The sequence below is a fragment of the Lepisma saccharinum genome, chromosome 16 (assembly GCF_977018435.1).
Source record: "Lepisma saccharinum chromosome 16, izLepSacc3.1, whole genome shotgun sequence".
Classification (NCBI taxonomy): domain Eukaryota; kingdom Metazoa; phylum Arthropoda; class Insecta; order Zygentoma; family Lepismatidae; genus Lepisma; species Lepisma saccharinum.
Window position 1 is genome coordinate 5,035,895 of NC_139244.1, and position 21,801 is coordinate 5,057,695.

The following is a 21,801-nucleotide window of genomic DNA, read 5'->3' on the forward strand; positions in this document are numbered from 1 at the left end:
ATAACGGGTTCAATATGCAACTGTAGCTCATTTAAGTGTAACAAATATATTTCTATAAAAAACCGAGAAAACCGACCTATTTTCAATTGCAAGAGCGTGACACATATTCCATAAGTTACTTTTTTAATTTTAATGCTCTGTGAAATAATCTACGAACGGTAAAACTATAACTATTGATTTAATATATAGAAGACATCTTCATCATCACTAAAAAATGACATTTTCCGCCGGTTACTTAGAAGCTTGTGCAATAAGTTCATTTCACAAACTAAAAGTCTGTGGATAGTACTTATAGGTATACAATAGATTGTAAATATCCTGCTTACAATAAGTACAAAATCATAATTGTACTGCCACTATTATTCGTGCAAGAATATTCTTGCATCAGTTTCACAGAATTACTTAAAATGTCTCAATGACGTCATAATTTGTTTGATCAATGTGACATTTGATGCTTTTACGGGCAAAACGAAAGCTACATGTACAGGCCATGTAGTAATTCTTTAACTATGTGCGCCTAAATTTATGTTTTTGTAAACAAAACATGTAAAAGAAAATATCTATGTAGACAATAAATGGACAGACATGTTGCCATTAAATTAGTATTTCATTCTTATGAAAGGTGGTGAAAATTTACAACTTACCTTTTGAATATGAGGCAGAGATGGTTTACTGAAGACACGCAGATATTAAATTCTCAGCAAAACCTGAAAAATAAACATGACTGACGTAAATACCAAATATATATACACAGGGTGTGTATATATATATACACACACACACACACACATATATATATATATATATATATATATATATATATATATATATATATATTGATACTATCACAGATGAATGTTTAATTTACACTATCCTGCATGCAGCATACGTACAGTATGTAACATTCTTATTCGTACACACGGATTTTCAAAGACAATGCTTTAATATCTGAAAGGAAATACACTCTTGGAAATTGTTTCTTTACAATTCAATAACTAATATCATTAGGAACATAAAATCTTACCCAAATTCTGTTTAACCAATGACAATAATAAATTAAATGAAACTGAAAGAGAAACATGCCATGTTTTGTACAACTTTTCTATTCGTACACTTAATAATATAAAAGAAAGAAGTATATTTAGAGCAAACTGACTGACAGTTCTAATACTTTGATGCGTATCCTTTGGCTTTAATTACTGCTTGACACCTGTTCTTCATAGAATAATAAATCAGTTTCCGACATGTTTCAGAGCTTATTTTATTCCACTCGGCTTGCACAACAGTTTTCAACTCTTGTTTGGACTTGACGCCTGCTTTATGGACTCGCCTCTTCAAAATTGCCCATAAATGCTCAATGGGATTTAAATCTGGACTTTGAGCTGGTGTTTGTAGTAGTTTGGGCACATTCCATATTAGCCAATTCATGTTAACTCGTGCCTTATGCTTACTGTCATTGTCTTGTTGGAATCTGTAGATAGGCGGCATGTCCATTTTTTGGGCACTCTGCTTTACAGTGTTCTTCAATATGTCCAAATAGACATATGCATCCATGAAACCATCAATAAACTGGATGGTACCAACACCTTTGGACGACATACAGTCCCAAATCATTAATGACCCACCACCGTGTTTAACTGTTGGAACTGTGTTAATGTGATCATTGTCTTTATTTGATTTTCTCCAGACCCTATTTATCCCTTCTGACCCGTATATATTAATCTTGGACTCGTCTGACCATATGACACTATACCAAAAATCCTGGTCCTTGTGGATGTGCTCTTTCGCGAATGAAAGTCTATTCCTGCGATTCACCTTATTTACATACAGCCTCTTTCGTGGTATTCTGCCATGATATACATGCTTCCAGAAGGTACGTTGGACAGTTTTATCGGACATCATCTTGCCAGCAACATTTTCTACTAACGGTCGTAACTGAGGAACACTTAGTCGGGGGTTTTCTCGCACTCTTTTTAAAATAAAGCGTTCATCACGTTCATTCAACCGTCTCTCTTTTGAGTTTCTCGGCACTTTCTGTGTTGAACCTTCCTCTCTAAATTTGTTTACTATGTATTGAACTGTGGAGTGTGATTTATGATTGTGTGTCGATTTTTTCTTAACGAGTAACCTCTAAGGGCCAAATTTATAATAACATCCTTCAGATCGGAACTAAGTTCCTTCATGTTGCCCATTTCGAACACGCTGATAGATACACCATAGGCCTACAACAATACCTACGCCAGCATTTCGCTTGACGGGGAGCGCGCCTGCATGTTCAAACTTGTTACGAAGTTGCAAACTGCACGAAATCGTTCGAATAGCGGTGGCGCTGTATGCGAGGAAGATTGAAACTCTTGCCTGTACGAATAACAATGTTGCATGAAACAGCGTGTTTTTCTCTTTTCACACAAATTATATGCTCTGTTTATGTTTATACACTTTGAACATACATTTTTATTGACATTTGTTGGTGAAACCTTCATTAACATTAATTTCCAGGTACATATGAAAATGATTATATTTACTAGTAGATATGACATTTTTCCTCGGAAATTCTATGTGTACGAATAACAATGTTACATACTGTATGTCCTTGATTGCATGATTCTGCTTCTTTTGCCTGCATATGTCGTCGAGAGAATGAATAGTAGTTGTGTACCAAAGAAATTCAAAAGTTTTACGATTATGCTTGCTTGATATCCACGGTTTTCGTTTCATCTTACAGATATGATACATCGGCACAACGGACTACAGTGCGGTAAAGATGCAGTTTGCACTACAAGGGAGGAACTACAAAAAAAGTAATTTTGTTCAAAGTTGTATTTAACATGTGCTGGGAAAATTGCACTATTTTCTGGTAGCTTTAAATAAACTTCTTAATGTAGATGATTTTGTTGATATAGTCCTCTGTTTCAGTAGTACTTACGAAAACAAGAAACTTACTTCTAAAGCGAATGTTGTTTTATTTTAACTCCTACAGTTTCCTTCAGACCCTTCCCCTTTTCATTGTTCCTTTCCAAATATTTTCACAAACTTCGGGAGAGTTGAATCTGTTTAAACCAACATTACTTTGGAATTCTTTCTTGTATAGAATAGTACGCCTTACCACATTGAGTGCCAGTATTTGTCCACAAGCTTTGCCAGTCAGTAAATAGTACTTTTCTAGTGTGTGATTACAAAACTACGGACGGAAACTTTATTGAAAGCGGCCGTTGGGTTGTTTGATTCCCTGCTATATTATTCCCTTCCAGGTGTCCAAATAAAGTTGATATCATATCCCAATCTTGTTAATTTCAGTGTGAGTATTCTTACGTTAACAATGTACCATTCCGTATGACATGACCATGATGCAAACTGTAAAGAATTTAGCACAGAGGCTGAACCGGTTGCAATTAGAACTGAATTCAACTTCTTCTTTTGTACATAAAGCAATGCCTGTCGTTTTGCTAAAGCTTCTGCAGTGTAAATGGACAGATACAATGGCAAAGGAAAATTTTTGAATTCTGCAAAATTATCACAGTAAAATGCTGCTCCTGTTTTTCCAGACGTTGATATTGAAGCATCTGCATATATGTGGGTGGGTATGTTAAGCAGGTCAGGTTTATTGCTGCTAGCATATCTCCAAGTTGCTGTAGATGTCGCTAGCCGCCCGTCGAATTATGTAACTGTGTCTATTGAATGGTCAGAAAAAAAAATGTATACTAAGAAAAAGATGCAAGAATTGTTATTCCTCACGAACGAAAGTCCGGTGCACAAGAGATATTATACACCATTCTCTCATACCATAATTCACAGCATGTTTGGTATTTACAGTGTCAAACTCTGTTTCTCATTTATCAGAACACACACGATTTGAACTTTCAGCTACAGAAAGCACAACTTTTACTTTTTCTCGTTCCTGTGGGAGAATACATTTCTTTCTCCTCTTTTTTCTTAAATGCTGTCAGCTGGTTTCTTCTGGTTTCACAACCGGTATGAAATATTGTCTGACTGAACGGCTTGAAAAGCTGAATATAAGTGAGGAAAACGCTCGCAATCAATCATTACATTTCTGCCTCTACTTGTGGTGTTTTTCAAGATCCAATGTTGCCTTACTGGTTGTTTCGGCGTTGCAAGAACCAGATATCAATTTGTGTGGAGCTGGCAACATTACAATGTCAAACGTACGCTCTACGTGATTGGGGAACGAAAGATTGTTATTGCAGAACTTGCTGCATGTTTTCACTAAGTTTATATTGGAGCAGGAACTTTTATGTTATTTTCGCAAATACTATTCTTTTTATTATGTTCTAATAACGAATGTTTATCCCGTAGTTTACCGAATTAGTGTGAAATACACGAGGACAATTAATGAAAAATCAACTAGCACCTTCAACGATCGGTCCTAAATTGGGTCTCCCTTTTTGGGCAACAATAGAGCAACCTTGCGTTCTCACGTCACCGGGGAATGCTTTTATTGTTAGGCTAAATGTTAAGTTGTTAAGTTTAGTTCTCTTAGCATAAATAATAAATTTTGAGTGTATTTATGCTAATAGAACCAAACATAACAGGCCTAACCTAACAACGTAGGCATTTCTCGTCTGACGTCAGAACGTAAGGTTGCTCTGGCGTTGTGCGATAAGGGAGATCTAATTATCATTTTATCCTTTCTCGTAGCCATTGCCTAAGAGTGTCAAGAAAGCGATCGACAAGAAATACAATCAATGAAAATTCACGGGATTTGAGCAAGTTCCTATACACAACAGTTTCGCTTCGAAAATCGAAAGTCGATTGAAAGAACAACTAACCAATAAAAACTAGTGCCGATCCGAAACCGATAACTATGTACTTTTCTTTATTTTTGCTTCAATGATACATAAAGCAAGTCACAAGGTTTTCGTGTACAAGACATTTCAACTATTTTCAGAGAGGGCTTTGCACTGTACAGCCACTATCAGCACCTGAAAATTCACTTGTGTTTCACATGCATCAAATTATAATCTTATGTTGTGACTAATTTCATTTTAAAACCACAGATTAAAGCGATAATATGGCCAGCAAAGGTAGCTCAACCTAGGCTTCAATCAAAGTATTTTAAGTTTGCTGGAGGAATCACAATTAATTATTTAATCGCTTGTTAAATATTTCAGTTCAAAATAATGTGCTTTTGCATTGACCATATTTTCAATTAATAACGTAAATCTCCGGAAATTAAAATGTTAAAATTATTCTATCAAATGTATTTAAAAGTCATGAAACAAGAGGGAAGTAGCAAAAGTAAACTTAAAATCCAACGAAATGGCAAAGAAATACTAAAAAATTACGTAAAAGCAAAAATATGAGCAATGACTTCTGATTCTAACTGAAGGGAAACTGAATACTATCAGGTTGAGCATTGTCTTCAAGCTAATGAGTCGTGAAAGCTTGATTTTGTTCTCCTGTAAAAACAAGGAAATGTGGCTTATCACGTTCTTGCCCTGGACTCTTCAATGGTGAATTGAAGCGCTCATGATGATACACAGAGCTGCTACTTTCTTTAGATATGTCTCGGTCGAATCATATCAACAGAGTTTCAGCCATACGTGGCTAGAGTTAACGACCCGATATTAACAAAACACGACTTTGAGACGTCAAATTACCTTCTCAATCTGAAAGCCTCATGGCTTGCTCCGGTCAAGTGACTAAGCGTCATCAACTGGAGGCGAGATAGCCGCCATGTTTGATTTGCTTCTTCGGAATCAATGTTGGACCTTTTTAGTGAATATGGAATTGTAATGCAAATTTAAGAACTGTAATCGAGTTTACATGACGTGGAAGAGGTATGGTGTATAAGTCTTGTGTACTCAATTGCAGAGACAATTACAATGAAAAAGGTAAGAGTAACGTTCACATTTCTTCAAGATGTTGTTAAAAATAGAAATTTTTAGGGCAATTCCATGTGATTCAGTCACTGCGAAAAGATACAAGTTAAGTAACAAATGTTTTATACTAAAAAATAAATAAGAGTAATAGTTCATGATGTAAACATTTCATGTGTCCGGAATAGGCATCAAATATACTCGTAAATGTGGACAACATGTCAACATTTTTTTAGAAATATCAAATAATTTACCCTGAATTACAAACGTTGGATAATATTACGTCTACCATAGCAATTTGTTAGTGTAAATTTTATGCAAGCATTCGATAAATTATTCATATTATTTACACAAATTTTCAGTTTCAAAATGTGCTTAATGAAAGAAAGCTATACAACGGGGCAAAGTTGATACATGTGTACATTTATTCTTATTTTATCCCGCTTTATGATCCTTTATGCTAATCGGAGGCTAATGGAAGATATGTTGTACATTCAAATACAAAGGTGCGATGTGTAACAAGAACTTCGATGAAATATTCGTGTGTAAAACTATCCAAGAATATATTACTTATGTTTGAAATACAAATGTTTTCACACAGAAAGCATTTTGTTACCTAGCTATGTTAATATGAACTACAAATGTATTAAATTTTTAAAACTGTTTCATATGAACTGCTTTTTATTTTTTGTCTTTGTGAAGCTTCAATGTTCGTAACTTTGATTATTAAATCAGTGATAATGTTTATTGTTTCATAATTTATTAACATTCTTCACGATTTTTTTAATAGAATGTAAAAACAGTGTAAGGAAATATTTCAAATGTTTATTTCCCAAGTGAACGTTAAAATGGAAATATTAATCTGCTTTTTTTTTTCAATGAAACTCTCAAGTTATTGTCACAGATCTTACTAACGACAATGAAAAGATTCAATTTGTTTATTATCTTTCGTTCAATACAGTCAATAGGATCGAAATTACAATGTGACAAATGATTTAGGTTTAGTCTTTATCACAGAAATGTAACATTGCCCTTGTACCAATTTCTTTCGCTTTTGCTGCAAGAATATAGAAATTAAGGTTTTGTATTGAGATTGTATAGCTACACAGAATATCTGCATTATCTGGTTGATTAATTTTGGGTAAACTTAAAGACAATTTAATTGATTAGGTAACTTCGAAAGTTTACGGTCAACCTAACATGTTTGTTGTTTTATTTAATCAATTGATTTTACATACAAAAGTTCATGCAAAAGCGGTTACGAGTTTTACTGTAGCTGACCAATATTCCCGATAATATTTTTCAAAGATATACAATGTTTAAATTTTTCCGCCAGGAAGTTTCTAACGGTTTTCAACTCTTTCTTTGTGCTATGGTAGGAATTTTTGTGGTGGCCATAGTGACTTCTTGAATGAAAATTTTGGTGTAAATATTCAATATTATAAATTTTTCTTCTAACTATATTCGTCGGGAGGGTAAATGTCAAAATTTAACTTCATAAGAGAAATAAATATACCTTAATTATCTACGGTAAAATTACGACAAGGAGTTTACAGCGTTAAGACGATCGCCTCCAGATGATGACGTCTTGACTGAGCGCTGTGGCCTGAACCTCAAGATGGTCTTGGGAGTGCTCGCTTGGGCGGTGCTGGTATTTCTGAATGAAGTCAAGATCTAGCTTCGGGCTTTAGCAGCAAAGAAGCCACGATCATCCTTTCGGGAAGGCCGTGCGAGCATTTGTGTTCAACCTGTTATGGATATGACGTGCGTGATCGGCATTTGTTTTTAAAATCAAGCAAAGCCTACGTGCGTGTGTGCTTTTGCCCCGAAGATTAACCAGCTGTCCCGGGAACTTAATTGCCATACACTTGTGGCTTCAGTGGCACAACTTCGAACGTCGGGGGTTTCAGAACAACATGGCGGTTTTCCTTTGCTTTCTCATGTTTTGTTATCAACAAACACTTCCTGTTTTTAAGCTACCAGCAAAAGTTTCTCGATTACTGTTCTTTTCTTGCATAATTTATGTCTATTAGTTCAAGATACTTGGACAAGATTCTCCGAAAAGAAGAAATAAAATCTAGTCTCATGTATACTCTCAATTAACGCAAGAGGGTCGTTGAAAGAAAATACGAAAATGATGTTATAGGAAGCGGAGAAAAGGAGGAATATCAACGCTTGTTTGTTTTGATTGATGATTTGGTTCTTTCATCAATTTCATCACTTCACACATCCTCATCTTCACGATTACCCAAAGGTGGCAGAAAGGCGAAGTGAAATAAACCAAGCCAAACCATTGAAGGAACACACACAAAGACGCCCATCCCCAAGTCGGGATTCGAACCCGAGACCCTTGGCGTCGTAGCGCGCTGTGCTAACCACTCCGCGACGGAAGTCGGCAACGATTGTTTGCTACTTCTTATTAGAAGTTAAATTGTTTTGGTACTTCATCTGAGTTTGTAGCAGATCCCAACAAATTGTCGTTGTAACTTGGTTCGAACATCCTTATGACACACACACGCGGAAATTTCCAGGTATTTAAAGCTATACAATATTAAACATTACATTTGACACCTGGACGTTTGAAACTTTTAAATGCTGAAAGCGTTCTCCAGCTCTACCAGCTACATCAATTTTTTTAAGCCTTCACAGACTCATACAAATATAACGATCTTGAAAAAAATCTCAAATTGGAAAAAAAATACGATTAGTGTTCTCTTATTCCAAGTACAGTGGGATCCATAAGTATTACCAAGCAAATTGTCCATCACCAAATTTACTCCCTTTGTTTTATGCAATGAGAGCTTCAAGAACCGACACCAAACAGTCTGCTTACAACCTCTGAACCAGTATACGTAAAAATACACTCCTTAAAAATGCGTAGGATAAAGATAAAAACCAACGAAAATAGTCGTGGACAATTTGCTGAGCAATACTTATGGATCCCACTACAAAATTGTTTCTGATAAAAGTGGCGATCAACTGTGCGAGTTTCAAACATGCAATAACCTCTATTTTTCACATTATATACGCGCGCTCGTGTGTGTATGTATATAAGTCTTAGAAAACATTCAATCGAATTTTGTACACTCCCACCTAAATCAGAAACATTCTTGGGCTATTTTCTAATCTATACTCGTATTTCATTAAACTACACATCTAAAGTTCTGACCTCATTCCTTTTCGACCAATGTTCACTCAGTTCTACCAATTCTTCCACCTGTATGTGAAAGCCTTGGTTAGAAATTAAGAATTATTACAATTGGTGCTGATAATGTATTCTAATTCAAAGATATTAACCAACCAAACAAATTGTCATGGTTATTCGCTTTGCGAGACAGGTCAAAAGTTTCAATGGTTCAGTTAAAACACCAAGGAACTCGCTGACAACTTCTGAACCATCCTCGGTGCAATTTCATTAGTTAAAAAAACACACAGATTGCAAGGGAAAATTAAAATAGTGACAATTTAGGTGGTATTATTTACACATTCTACTGTATCTTGTGGCTCGTGGCTGTATTTACACTCTCCTAAGTTTCCGTGCCATGCAAGAAGCCTCATAACGAATGCTATTGAAAAGGTTAGGTTTACATAGGTTGCCTCTTGTAAAGACTTTGCTCGGAGCCAGGTCAAAAGTTCAAAGACCGGGGCAAGTCTAGAATATCCTGCAGAGCGTTTTAATAAAAGAGGGTCTGGCGTTGAAATCTCTTGGCTATCCCCGAAGAAGGCAGGCAGCTAGCTCCCCCACCCAGGGGCGAGAGAAAGAGGAAACTTGGACCAGGATAATGCGATACGTTCTTCAGGGAATAGCAGGAACAAAGGAAGAAGAAGAATTTTTATTTCATTCAGTTATTCTGTGGCGATCAAAACCCGAGTAGAAAACATTGCTATGTAATCCAGAAGGTAGAAATGTTAGTGTGTGTGTGTTTTCTTTGCGGAGTGTTTCTTTTTCCTTCCTTTTTTTTTTCTCCATCTCTTGCTTCTTTTCATGTATTCCACAGGAGACGTGCATCTATCCGAACTTCTCCCAACTTTGTTATGAAGGCAGCTTTTTTTTCTCTTTCTTCTTCCTCCTCTCCCAGGGAAGTGGTCATTCGACGAGCACAGACGAAGGGCGATCGATTTTTATTGAGAGAATGACCAGATGCAGGGTTGCCAAGCTGTGTCCGCCACTTTCGCGCACGCTCCGAACAGTGCTGCCAGCTAAGGTTTCGAATTGGTGTGTGTACGTGTGTTTCTTAAGGCAAGAGGAATCATCTTCTTGTCTTCGCGTGTGTTAATATCGCTAATGTATTCTTGCTTTGTTAACATTCATTCCGTTCTGATACATCTAGTTCTTTAACGTCTATTTACAACGATTGTAGTAGGTTACTCGCAACGATTAGTTGAAATTGATGAAATTACCCATGTCCTGGACTCAAACACACAACCTTGGGCGGCGAGACCACTAAACTTACTTTGACTGATTTGCTTTATTTTACTTCGCTATTCTGCCACTTTTGGAAAATCGCGAAGATGAGGATGACTGTTGATATGATGAAATTGATGAAGGGGCACTCACAAAGAACACCCATGGCAAGGCCGGGATTCAAACCAGAGACGCTGTGCTAACCACTTCGCCACGGAGATCGGCTTGGTTAAGAAATGGAAAGAGCAATTGCAATGTTCATTAACAATAAATACAAAAAAAGTGTGAATATAGGTGTCGACCATAATGCATGAGAAAGTGGCCAGTACGGCAAATGTTTGGGTTTTTAAGTCCACTTTATGCACAGATAGGCTAATCGGGACTGGGCCTACTTTTAAAGTGGGATCGGAACCACTGTGCAATGTGCCTCCACTGGGTATCGAACCCAGGACACCTTGATTACAAGGCGGCGACGTTACCACTAGGCCATCGGTGAGGTCCAGTACTGAAACTGATCCACTGATTTGACTATCTTATAGATTTAATGCACTTCTAAGCCAATGTTACTTACACACTAAAAAAATACTAGGTTTAAGTGTAAAACTCTTGTGGTTGGTATCTTGTACTTCACATCAACTTAAATAATTTCAACTTTAGCTATGGAAAAAACATGGGTTCGAATCTGATGTAAGAATTTTCCAGTTAATGTCTTGTGTACAGCGGTTCTGGAATTCACCCATCCTTTAATCAATGGATACCTTCGGCGATAAAGGAGGCTGGAACGTGTATTACACTATACCTCCACTATGGCAGAGATCGAGAATGTGTGAGGCCACACCTCCTATGAGCTTTCACAGCACAGTGCAATGCAAGGGGAAATGATTTATTTTGGATATACTTGATGAGGAAAAAGTCAGGTTACATAGGTGAATGGCCACCACGGTCGCCAGACCTACATCATTGCGGGGGATACGTAAAGGCCATCGTGTATGTTAAGGAAATTAAGAACCTGGACCACATCGAAGTAAAGATCACAGAACCCATCTCCCAAATCAATGCCGCCATACTAGCAGACCTCTTACGCAATTAGGAGAGTCGAATTGAAGCATGTACTGTACCTGTAACCATTACATATCAATCATGTGTATGTTTGAATACACGTATTTGTTTTCCTATATGTAACCTGACTTTTGCCTCACCCTATACAGTGTACATCCCTCTTACCAATCGTTACTCAAAGATTGAATTTCTCTGTTAGTGAAATAGCAGCACTAATAGAAAATAGCAGCTTTCTGGGCGGTTGCTACAGTAAGCGTTAATATGTTGAGACTTTTTAGTGTCTTAATTGACTTTAAAAGGATCATCCAAACAATAGTGCTCACAGTTAGCATACTCTGCAAAAATAACGTGGAAAGCACTTTCACAGTACATAAAAAGCTTCAAACGTTATAGTCGAACATCGAATAAAGTTCTTTCAGTCATTTTTTAACGATTCAGAAAAAGCGGTAAGTTTCACATAGATTACACAGTTGCCAAGTACTAAGAAGTTCAAACATGTCATTTCTGAGAAAGAAATGCACATTCCTGTACAACAGAAAGAAGAAGACGACGAGAAATAAATGAAGAGAAAAACAAGAGAATAACAATTATTTCTTCCTTGCTTCTCAGGGGAAATTATCTCCTTCGAACAAGACAGAATCGCCTAATTAAAGAAAAGTATTGTCAAAAGCTACAGGAAGATTATCACGGAACTAAGCAAAGGCCACGCTTTCTACTTTTCAGGAGAATAGAACATGTTCATATTCATGTCAGGGAGTTCAATTGCATGACTGACTAAACTTGTCTTACTTAAGAATACTCCGAGACTTTGGTATTCTGTCTACACGCAGGCGTTCAGTGGCGCCGCTCTGGCAGAAACAGGAACTATTTTAATAGCGTGTTCCTCGACGTACATGTCGCAAAGTGTGTGTATAGCAAGTGAAAAATCCCAGAAACGTTTGATTTCAGTTGTCTCTCAGGCGGAATTTATACAGATGCGTCTGTGCAGGACATTCAACGAACAGAATTAGAAGACGTCACAGAAGTCCTTGATTTTCTGAAGAATAAAGTATTATAATTTAAACATTTTTGTGCAATTAATTTACCACGTTTGCTCGCTTACGTTAAACTATCCTTGAAAAGCCTAACTACAACATATCGTGCAAAGTTTAGTTCATTCAACCTACGTCACACGAAAATTGCAGAACGCAAAAACTGGACTATAAACTGACCTCTACAAATTCTACCTTACCTTTAACACTGATTTTTATTTACTTATTACTAAATTTAAGAATACTCTGACCTATTATTTTGAAATTTGCAATTTTCCAATGGATTTTTGTTTTTAAAGAGCAAACCAGCTTGGTTTAATTATTATCACGACTGTTCTTTCGACAATATTTTATGTAAATTATTTCACTGTTCAGATGAAATGAAGGAAAGAAACTTCTACCGTGATACAAGGTATTCACAGATATGTAACACCAGACGGAAAATATGGATTCATAACTAAAGCCAAGCATCTTGTTTGAATATAGCCAGGGAAGATAAAAAAATGGTGCAGACACGAATTATGAAGTCTGTAGAAAGTCTCTGCATTGAATCAGAGTGGGATGCACAAGTATTGTTCGGCAATTTGTCCATCGACTATTTTCGTTAATTTTTCACTTGCTTCCTCTACCCTGTCTCAGGTATCTCTGGCGCATAACGTCAGAGAAGAGAAGGAAATTGAGTGGGCAGGGCCAAGCAGTACATGCTCCTGGGAAGGCTGTTAACTGCAGCCCCCCTCCCCCTCCAGGCAATAGAGTTCCCTCTCACTTGTTCATTAGTGGAGCCGTCTCGTGTCACTTCTTGCGCAGAGACTTATTTTTCGTTCGCCGCCTCCAGAGATAGCTGGAACAGGGTGTACGTGTTTTTAAGCAATGGACTATAACATCCTCTGGTGCAGAAGTTGTGAACTGCTTGTCTGAAGTTTTGTTTCAATTCTTCAAGCTCTTATTGGCTAAAACATAGTGGAAAATGTACAATTTGCTTGGTAATACTTACGCATCCCACTGTGTATGAATTATTATTATTTAGAACATCGAGACTTTATATTCTGAATCATCTTCCGTGAGAGCTGGTGCTGACGTGAAACTTTGTGCATTAATGTCAAAGCCGAGAAGAAAGACAAACTCCAATAAGGAAATAATTGTTATTACTGGTGTAGAAATTACCCCCAATATATGCAATTATACGTATTACGTAAAGCTTAAATACTCACTAAAGAGTATTCACACATGTATACTTCTTCAAACTAGCATAAATAGGCCTACACTGAAACTAGTATACAAGCTTGAAGTATTCAAGGAATTACCTCCCTTCTGTATCTCACATTTTCTTACTAACCACGGAGACTTATTTGCTTTAAAAGAAGAAAGCTTGAAATAGTGTTCGTTTGTCGCTACTGTGAAACAAAAAATATGAATTACTGTTATTAGGTGAACCATGCCACTTATAAATATATGGAAAGGGAAAAGTCTTAAATATTTCCCTCTGTACACTATCTGAAATTCGAACACTTACTGAACATATGAATTTTCACGAAGAAAAATGCCAAAGATATTCTGTAATAATTCTACAACTGGACCACAAATACACCAAATAACAGTCTAGATTCGTCCACCACATCCTGCTGTTTGAGGGTGAGATATTGAAATGTTGATTAAGTGAATATTAACGTCATCATAGGTTGCTGGCTTTGGCACTTACGGACATCAGTGTCATAACGAACCAAGGGAATCGCCCAGAGATTGAAATCGCTAAACAAAAGTTGGTTATATTGCATGATAATAAAATTAAAAGAAATTTCAGCAGTATATCTTAAGGAAAGTAAAAGTTTAATCGAAAAGTAGATTGTAAAATGTACAAAGAAAATAATTTCTCTAACAATTATCAAATGATAAACTCATTCCACGAGAAGATTTTCAAAATTCCATAAACGGAAATTTTGTATGGAAGTTGAACAAGAAAGTTGGTGACTAAAACTTTAAAAGATTTTTCTAGATTGAGTGACGTAAAGGTTACAACAAATTATGAGAATGGCTATCAATGTCGGTACATTACTGATTCGAAATATGAAAATAAAGGAAAAAACAGTGGTGCCAGATATGCGCTCAATTGCCGTTTCTAGTAAATAAAAAAGTTACCCAATTATACAATACTATTAATTATTACGTAATCAATTCTAATCAATTAATCAATTATAAATGACCTGATCCTTGACTTTAACGGAAATTCTTGGCGATGCCCATACTTATGGCGAACACGTAACGTCAGTGCAGTGTTATGTACAGTTTCAATGTATTTTTGTTGATAGATACTATACACCTTTGGTGGCCATCATATTTACAAGCAATGCGAGGCAGTGATATCTAACCTGGTCCATTCGGCCACGGTTTTGCGGTTCGAGTTATCGATCGAAGCGTCTTGTTTAAAAATAATGATGAAGGCAAAGATAGTTTCCTCCCCTGCTTCTCCCAACGGACGCGGCGAGAAAAGTTCCTCCAAGTTCCTTCTGGCAGGAAAATGTCAGCCAACTTGAAAAGTATAATTGTCTTCTGCCCTGCGTGGTCGAGACCTTTATTTGACATGGATGTTGCTTCCTTTCTTTTATCTCTTGCCCGCCTCTTCTTCTTCTATCTGCAGACTGTGGCGAGGTGAATTTCCAATCCTGGACTTTTCTCTATCTCCACGGACGCCTGGGACACCGTCGAGACGCATACATGCAGGTGAGTCAATCAGGAGCTGCGAACGAGAACTGGTTGGAGACAAATGACGTCACTGTGAGGTATGTAGGTTTAAGTCTTGCGAAATACATGAGGTGGTAAACAGAACAAAACATCTGCGAATTAAATTCAAGATGTCCGGTTGCGCAGCAGATTAAAATAAGTGCAAGATGATTAATAACAAAGTTTAAGAAAGTGACGTCACTTCGTCTAAGGGGGTATATGTTTCTAAACAAGTAAACGATTGGAAGGACATTTGACATTCATTCTCTCGAAATATTTAAATGATTTTTTTCAGAAAGTAACTAAGTATAAACGGTTATTTGCATTTTATTCAAAATTTACTATGAAAAATTCGAAACGAACGTGTGTATCTAACTTGCTAATATAACAGTCTCTTCACGATCTGTTCCATTTAATTTCAAATAAATACGCATTACTAACTAAAGAAAACGCAAAACGATTTTTAAAAAGGACACAAAGTATATATTATTCCACTGGTAGTTGTTTCGGGTGATTTGTCATTTTTCAGTCGTTACTGTATTTGGCAACGAACATAATAGTGTTTTCCTCGTTTTAAAGGCATTTATAGAACTAATATTTAAATTAAATTAACATTGGTTGCAAAAACACCGAATCTATCTTTCATGCGAAGCGATTTAGTGACCGAATGACGAACGAAAAGCCTTGTGATGGAGTAGACTGTATCCTGCCCGGGAAATTTATTGCATAAAATGTATTCTCATGTATTGATAATAAGATACATACTCTAAGATCCACATTTTTCAGATGTGTTAACAAGGTTTGAAAGCAAGAAACGATATGTACTTCACGGACAAGTTTACATTTGAAAATCTACAACTTAAATGGAAAGAATGAACCATAGATTATTATGGAATGAAAACTAGCGACAAAAAGCTAACAAAATTATCTCAGTTTGAATGTTCCACCAGATGGCAGAGCAGTCGACCAAATGGATTATAATTATTATTTAATTCTTTATTCAGTATTCAAGTAAGGTGGAATTCATGGGCCTACCAATGGACGTTCTGAAGGGGGGGCAAGAAGGAGCCGTATTCCCTTCTGGAAAATGAAAGTCGACCCAAAAATATATTTCACACATATACTTTCATTTCAGTCACAGTAATATGTGTGAATTATTGGAAAGGCGTTGCAGGAACATGGTAACTTTAAACTGAAGCGATGTTTCTTGGGGGGATGCCGCAATTACGGGGGAAAATGTGCCTCGATGATTCCCCTCCCGGTAAAAAGAAAAAAAAACCTTGTTTGTCGCTCTTTGAAACAATGCTCCGAACGTCCATGGTACCCAGATATTTTACCCTGAGGAAGGGGTGAAAACTTTTTGCAAAGGGGGGAACAAACAACACTTTCCCAGGGAGGACAAGGTGTACACAAATTTCGAAATCGTGGGTTAAATTTGAATTATTTGAAAATGGAATGATATTTATTTTACTTTCCGACGTAAAAGAGCAGAATAAACCAAATGAAATTTAAAAAAACTCGTTTTCTAAGAGGGGGCAAGTGCTTCCTCTTGTCCCCCGTTGAATACGCCTATGGTGGAATTGGTAAGATTAGTTTACATATAGATTTGAAAATGTATTGCAGTTGTTTGCTACACGAAGAAATACATTAAAAGTAAAAATATTCATATATTATTGATGGTTTAAATGCGATTGACTAGCTGGTTACCTTAAGGCGAAGAGGGACAATTACGCACCAGGCATGCATTTATTCCAATATCGTCGGAATGAGCAATGCTACTAGAAAGATCTCCGGCAGAAATGAAGAGTATGAATTTCTCCCCATGTGGCAAGTGGAAGCGGTTTCCTAAGTTGATTATTAAGCCTTATACGATTTTTGAAAAATATGATGAATTAGTATTTACCGAATCCCATGTATTCCTTATGGGACATCAACTTCAACTTCAAGTTACGGCTCATCAAATGGGAGTTTAGACTTTTCCTACTGCTATGATATAGTTCTACGTGTCCTTTTTCCGTCCATGTACTTTTCTACGTCGTCGGATGTTTGATATTCCCGAGAGAACGAATAAAATAATGGTCCCATAAGCCTAGTGCATTTCTCCTTGCCTCCTACGGCCATCCTGGCAGTGTTGCCAAACCTGATGTGCATAATAGAGCTAAATTTCACCATTAATATAGCTAAAGAGGACTTTCAAGGAGCTAGATTAACGAAGGCTGCATAAAGTGCCTACTAGGGAAATTTTAGTTGTCAGAGGGGTGGGGGTGCTGCTATTACCGTTAGCTTTAAAGTGATGGCAATTTATTCTTTCTTAGTTTTCACCGCTTAGATTTGGCGGCATCACCCATCTCAATAATCCAATGATGTTAATATGAAATCGAAAATAAAGGGTTCCCGGATAACAAAATTGTCATCTTCATCTTAGCCACAGCGCTATATATAAAAATTCATGGGGAGGAAACAAAATGTGGGTGACGCAGCCTATAGCTATAGGAATATCACGTCACGTGCAAAATGTACACTCATGGCAAAAGTTGGTATTTTTGGGCCGGAGCCAGTGGTGGCATCATAGTGGGGCAGAGGGCGGGTGCCACAGTTCACAGTCAAACGAGTGCACGAAAGAGCCAGATTTGGCTCCAAAAGAGCGAGTTGGCAACAGTGATCAGCAGCTGCCCCAGCGAGAAAGACCAAGGGGAAATTGTCCCTCCTCGCCTTAAGAACATTACGTAACATCCGCTAGGTGGCTCTAGTAAAAATCACATCCGCACAAATTATACATGCATCAGATGAAAGTTTTCGATCCATTTCATTTCGTTGACAAGGATGTTTAACTCAAGTGGGAGATGCGAGTCTACGACGCAGGTGCAACTTTATTTAAAAAACGACAACGCACTTGGTTTGTATACAAAGACGAACTAAGTTCAAAAGAAGGAATTGCTTATCGTGCAAGTTATCCCCATGAATGTCAACTGTACTAATTTAGTGCACGTTTGTTCCAGAAGATTCCCACGAAATAGAAACAAAATGAAGACGTTGAAAGAGGTGTGATTGCACTGTTAAGACCTTTAAGAAGAAAATCATCCCATTCTCATCGATACGATTCCCGAAGTCCAATTATAGCTGACGGAAAGGAACCTGTCCTTGCATATTTCGAACGTCACACCAGATGTTGCTATCGGACAGCACCGGAGATGGAATGGCACAAATTGGAGCTGAAGAAAACATGCTCTTCCGGTGTAAATATTCCGTAATTAACGATTAACGTTCTTACGATGCAAGTCGCCCGCGTTCTTCTTTTCCGAATGTCGTTGCTATCGGAAAGTGCGCCTGAGGAGGGGGGAAGGACTTTCGAGATTCTGCCAATAGATGGTGCCCGCGTCGCGTTATCCAGTCTCGCTTTCTGGTTTGCGGAAAAGACGCAGGACCAAGGAGGGAACGGAATGAACCAGCCAAAATCTTTGCCTACCTCAAGATTAATAAGAACAGAGCAGTGGCGTACTTATGACTACGTTTGAGGAGGGGCCCCAATTTACTATCTCCAACTTCCGTTCACTCCAACGGTCACAAAGAACACCGATGCGGGGATTCGAAGCCTGGAACTTCTGTAGCCAGATAGAAAGCAGATAGAAATTTGACCACCGAGTTCCAAAAAAAATACCTACATGTTTGATCGAACTAGTTTATATTACGTCGCATTTCTGCCACTTCTGGCTAATGGCGAAGATGAGGATGAGTGATAAGATGAATTATGTGACATGATACGTTCAATGCCTGTATTATTATACTATTAAACGTATTGTTATATTTATTAATAATAACTTAATAATAATCAGCGGTGAACGATGAGACTCGGTGAAGTACACAGACTCCTCGCAGGTACAGGGATAGTGTTAGGCGAAGACAATATTCACAGCACAGAAATAAAACCACATTGCTGCAGTAGATAACTAAAGGTTTTATTCTTTATATATGGCAATTATAATGCGAATATACTTCAGACGAAGGCGAGGATTTCGCTTTGTCGATTAATTGACTCAACTAAAACGCATAAACTCAATGCGTGGCTATCGGCATGCCTATGATCACATAGACCTAGCTTGCGCCCCGAACTACCACACCAAGAGATATGCAATAATAACTGAGCCAATATTTGCTCTATAGCCTTTTAATGCCAAATTAATCCTTAGGCTAGCTTTATTATCTAACGTAGAATGGTTGCAGTATTGTGCATAGCATCACTGCAGGGCTATCGGCGTACCTATGATCACATAGGCCTAGCTTGCGCCCCGAACTACCATACCAGGATGTATGCACAACACCGAGGAGTTCCTTTTAAGTTTAAAAGCTTCGTCGATCCGTGGCGAAAGTGTGTGATATTTCTTACGCGATATCCTCGCTTTTATACTATTTTCGAGAACACAGATTCAAGTACAGATGAATCACTCACCATCTACAAAAGGATAGCATCAACAAAACTGACATCTACACATGTTTAGAAATACAAATTCATATAGTGCACTCTCGCAAACATGAATATACATTAAACTACTCATAATAGAGCATAAAATACAATACACATTAAACAAAAGATATACATTACAAACAAGGTGCAATATTACATATAATAACACAACATTTACGTGTCCTTTCATAAAAGTATAATATATCAGTGACATATTTTAAAGTTGTGACGTCACATAAAACATATGGATCATATCAGGCAATCACAAACTTACACGGACAGCACACAACACGGGTCTCATAGAGGTACTGGCGGTGGTTCCAGACGCCAGAGCCTCGATAGTCTGCAAAATGCAGTCCAGGGTGTACTACAGTGGTTTCTGAAGTGTGCCTTAGGGCGCCGCGAAATGTTCCAATATTTTCACTGAAATGACACTTACTTGTTAGTCTGTACGTAAGATCGTTCCCTTTTTACACATGAAATGTTTCTGAATTTGAAATGTTTTCATTTTCTAACTTAAGGCAAGAAACCTAACCACACCAACTGAGCCTTGCAAGTGTTAGATAGGACTAGATTCTGACTTGGGCGCCGAGGAAAAGTTTTGAAACACTAAGGGTGGCTTGAAACGAAAAAGTTTGGGAACCTCTGGTGTACAGTGGGATCCATGAGTATTACCGTGCAAATTGTCCATCACCATTTCTTGCACTTTATTTTATCCAACAAGAGCTTCAAGAATTAAAAGAGAACTCAAAACAAGCTGTTGACAACTTATGCACCAAGCATACATAAAAATCCATCGCTTAAAAACACATAAGATGTAAGAGAAAAGTTAATGAAAATAGTCATAGGCAATTTGCACGGTAATACTCATGGATCCCACTGTACTACGTAACACAAATTGACATTTGGGTGTGTTCAGATATCAGTTATATTCAGTGCTGGCGATTGGGTTCCAAAACCTGTGAGGGGCAAGGACAGTTTACTTTCCCATGGTAGATAAGGGAGCAAAAGTTGCAAAAAGTGGGAGGGGCAACTGGCCCCCTCGCCCACCCTTATTTGCCGCCACTGGTTATATGTTACAGATATCAGGCATACTAAGTGTCAAGAATACACAGTAACGCCGTAATATATGTTTAGGCATAAAACATTATTATTAAAGTGACAAATTAAGACCAACATAAAAGTGTATTATGATAATTCGCATTGAGTTTCCATCGTCTGGAAATTGATGCTGCAGAAAAGTCTATTCGCCCTAGTAGAAAGCAACGTGCGTGAGGCCGGCCTCATTCGGCATGTCTGCCCCTGAAATTAGACCTCCCCGCATAAACTACGTAGGATCCTATGGGACCAGGTGAGTGTCGCAAAAGTGCTTCACTGCATGCGAAAATCGAGGATTGCGCAGGGATAGAAATTGTGATAATTATCGTAAGACCCAAAATTTCGGTTTTGTCGTATTAAACGTCGTTTAGTGAAATTATCTGCACCTAAAGATGTCTACGGGAGTATAGGCTGGTATCGGTACGGACGTCTTGACATTAACACCTATGATTCTACGTTACGCAAGCGTTTAATATACAGGGTAATTCAAAATTAATGGTACAAAAAGAAACCATACCTGCGACGGCTGTAATTAATGTAATTCACAATTATCAATATAACATGAAAGGTCAACACATCAAGTTACTTGGTACATGCATTACACATTTCTACGGACATTCAACGACGATCATTTATCTGTTGTACAGTGCAATCCGTGAGTATTAACCATGCAAATTGTCCATGACTATTTTCATTAATTTTTATCTTACATCCTCTGTGTTTTAAGAGATGGATTTTTATGATTTTTATTACACACTCCTGTGTGTGCCTAATCTACAATGGATTTTTATGTATGCTGATGCAGAAGTTGTCAACAGCTTGTTATGAGTTTTCTTTTAATTCTTGAAGGTCCTATTGTGTCAAATAAAGTGCACGAACATGGTGATGGACAATTTGCACGGTAATACTCATGGATCCCACTGTACATAGTAACAAAGGTTATCGATGAAGTTTTTACGTACTCTAGCACATAATAAGCCTTTTCTTTCGCTGATGCCACCATTTTGGATGACGAGCTTGTTTTGTTTCAGTGTTGCCAGGTAAACCTGGAAAGGTAAACTATCATGCTATATCGATAATTGTGAATTAAATTCATTACAACAGACACAAGTATTGTTTCCTTTTGTACCATTCAAAATTAAATCTAAGTTCTTTATCTTTATTTTATTTTTTTAACAAAAGCACAAGTTT

General features: G+C 37.4%; 1 long non-coding RNA gene across 1 annotated transcript in view; it reads right to left on the reverse strand.

Moving 5' to 3' along the window:
- The window catches only part of LOC145999865 (uncharacterized), a 320,014-nt gene that overhangs the window by 205,239 nt on the left and 92,974 nt on the right, over positions 1-21,801 (reverse strand). The window contains exon 2 of the long non-coding RNA XR_014443444.1: positions 645-707. This is a non-coding gene — a long non-coding RNA (uncharacterized LOC145999865). The remainder of the gene's footprint in view (positions 1-644; positions 708-21,801) is intronic.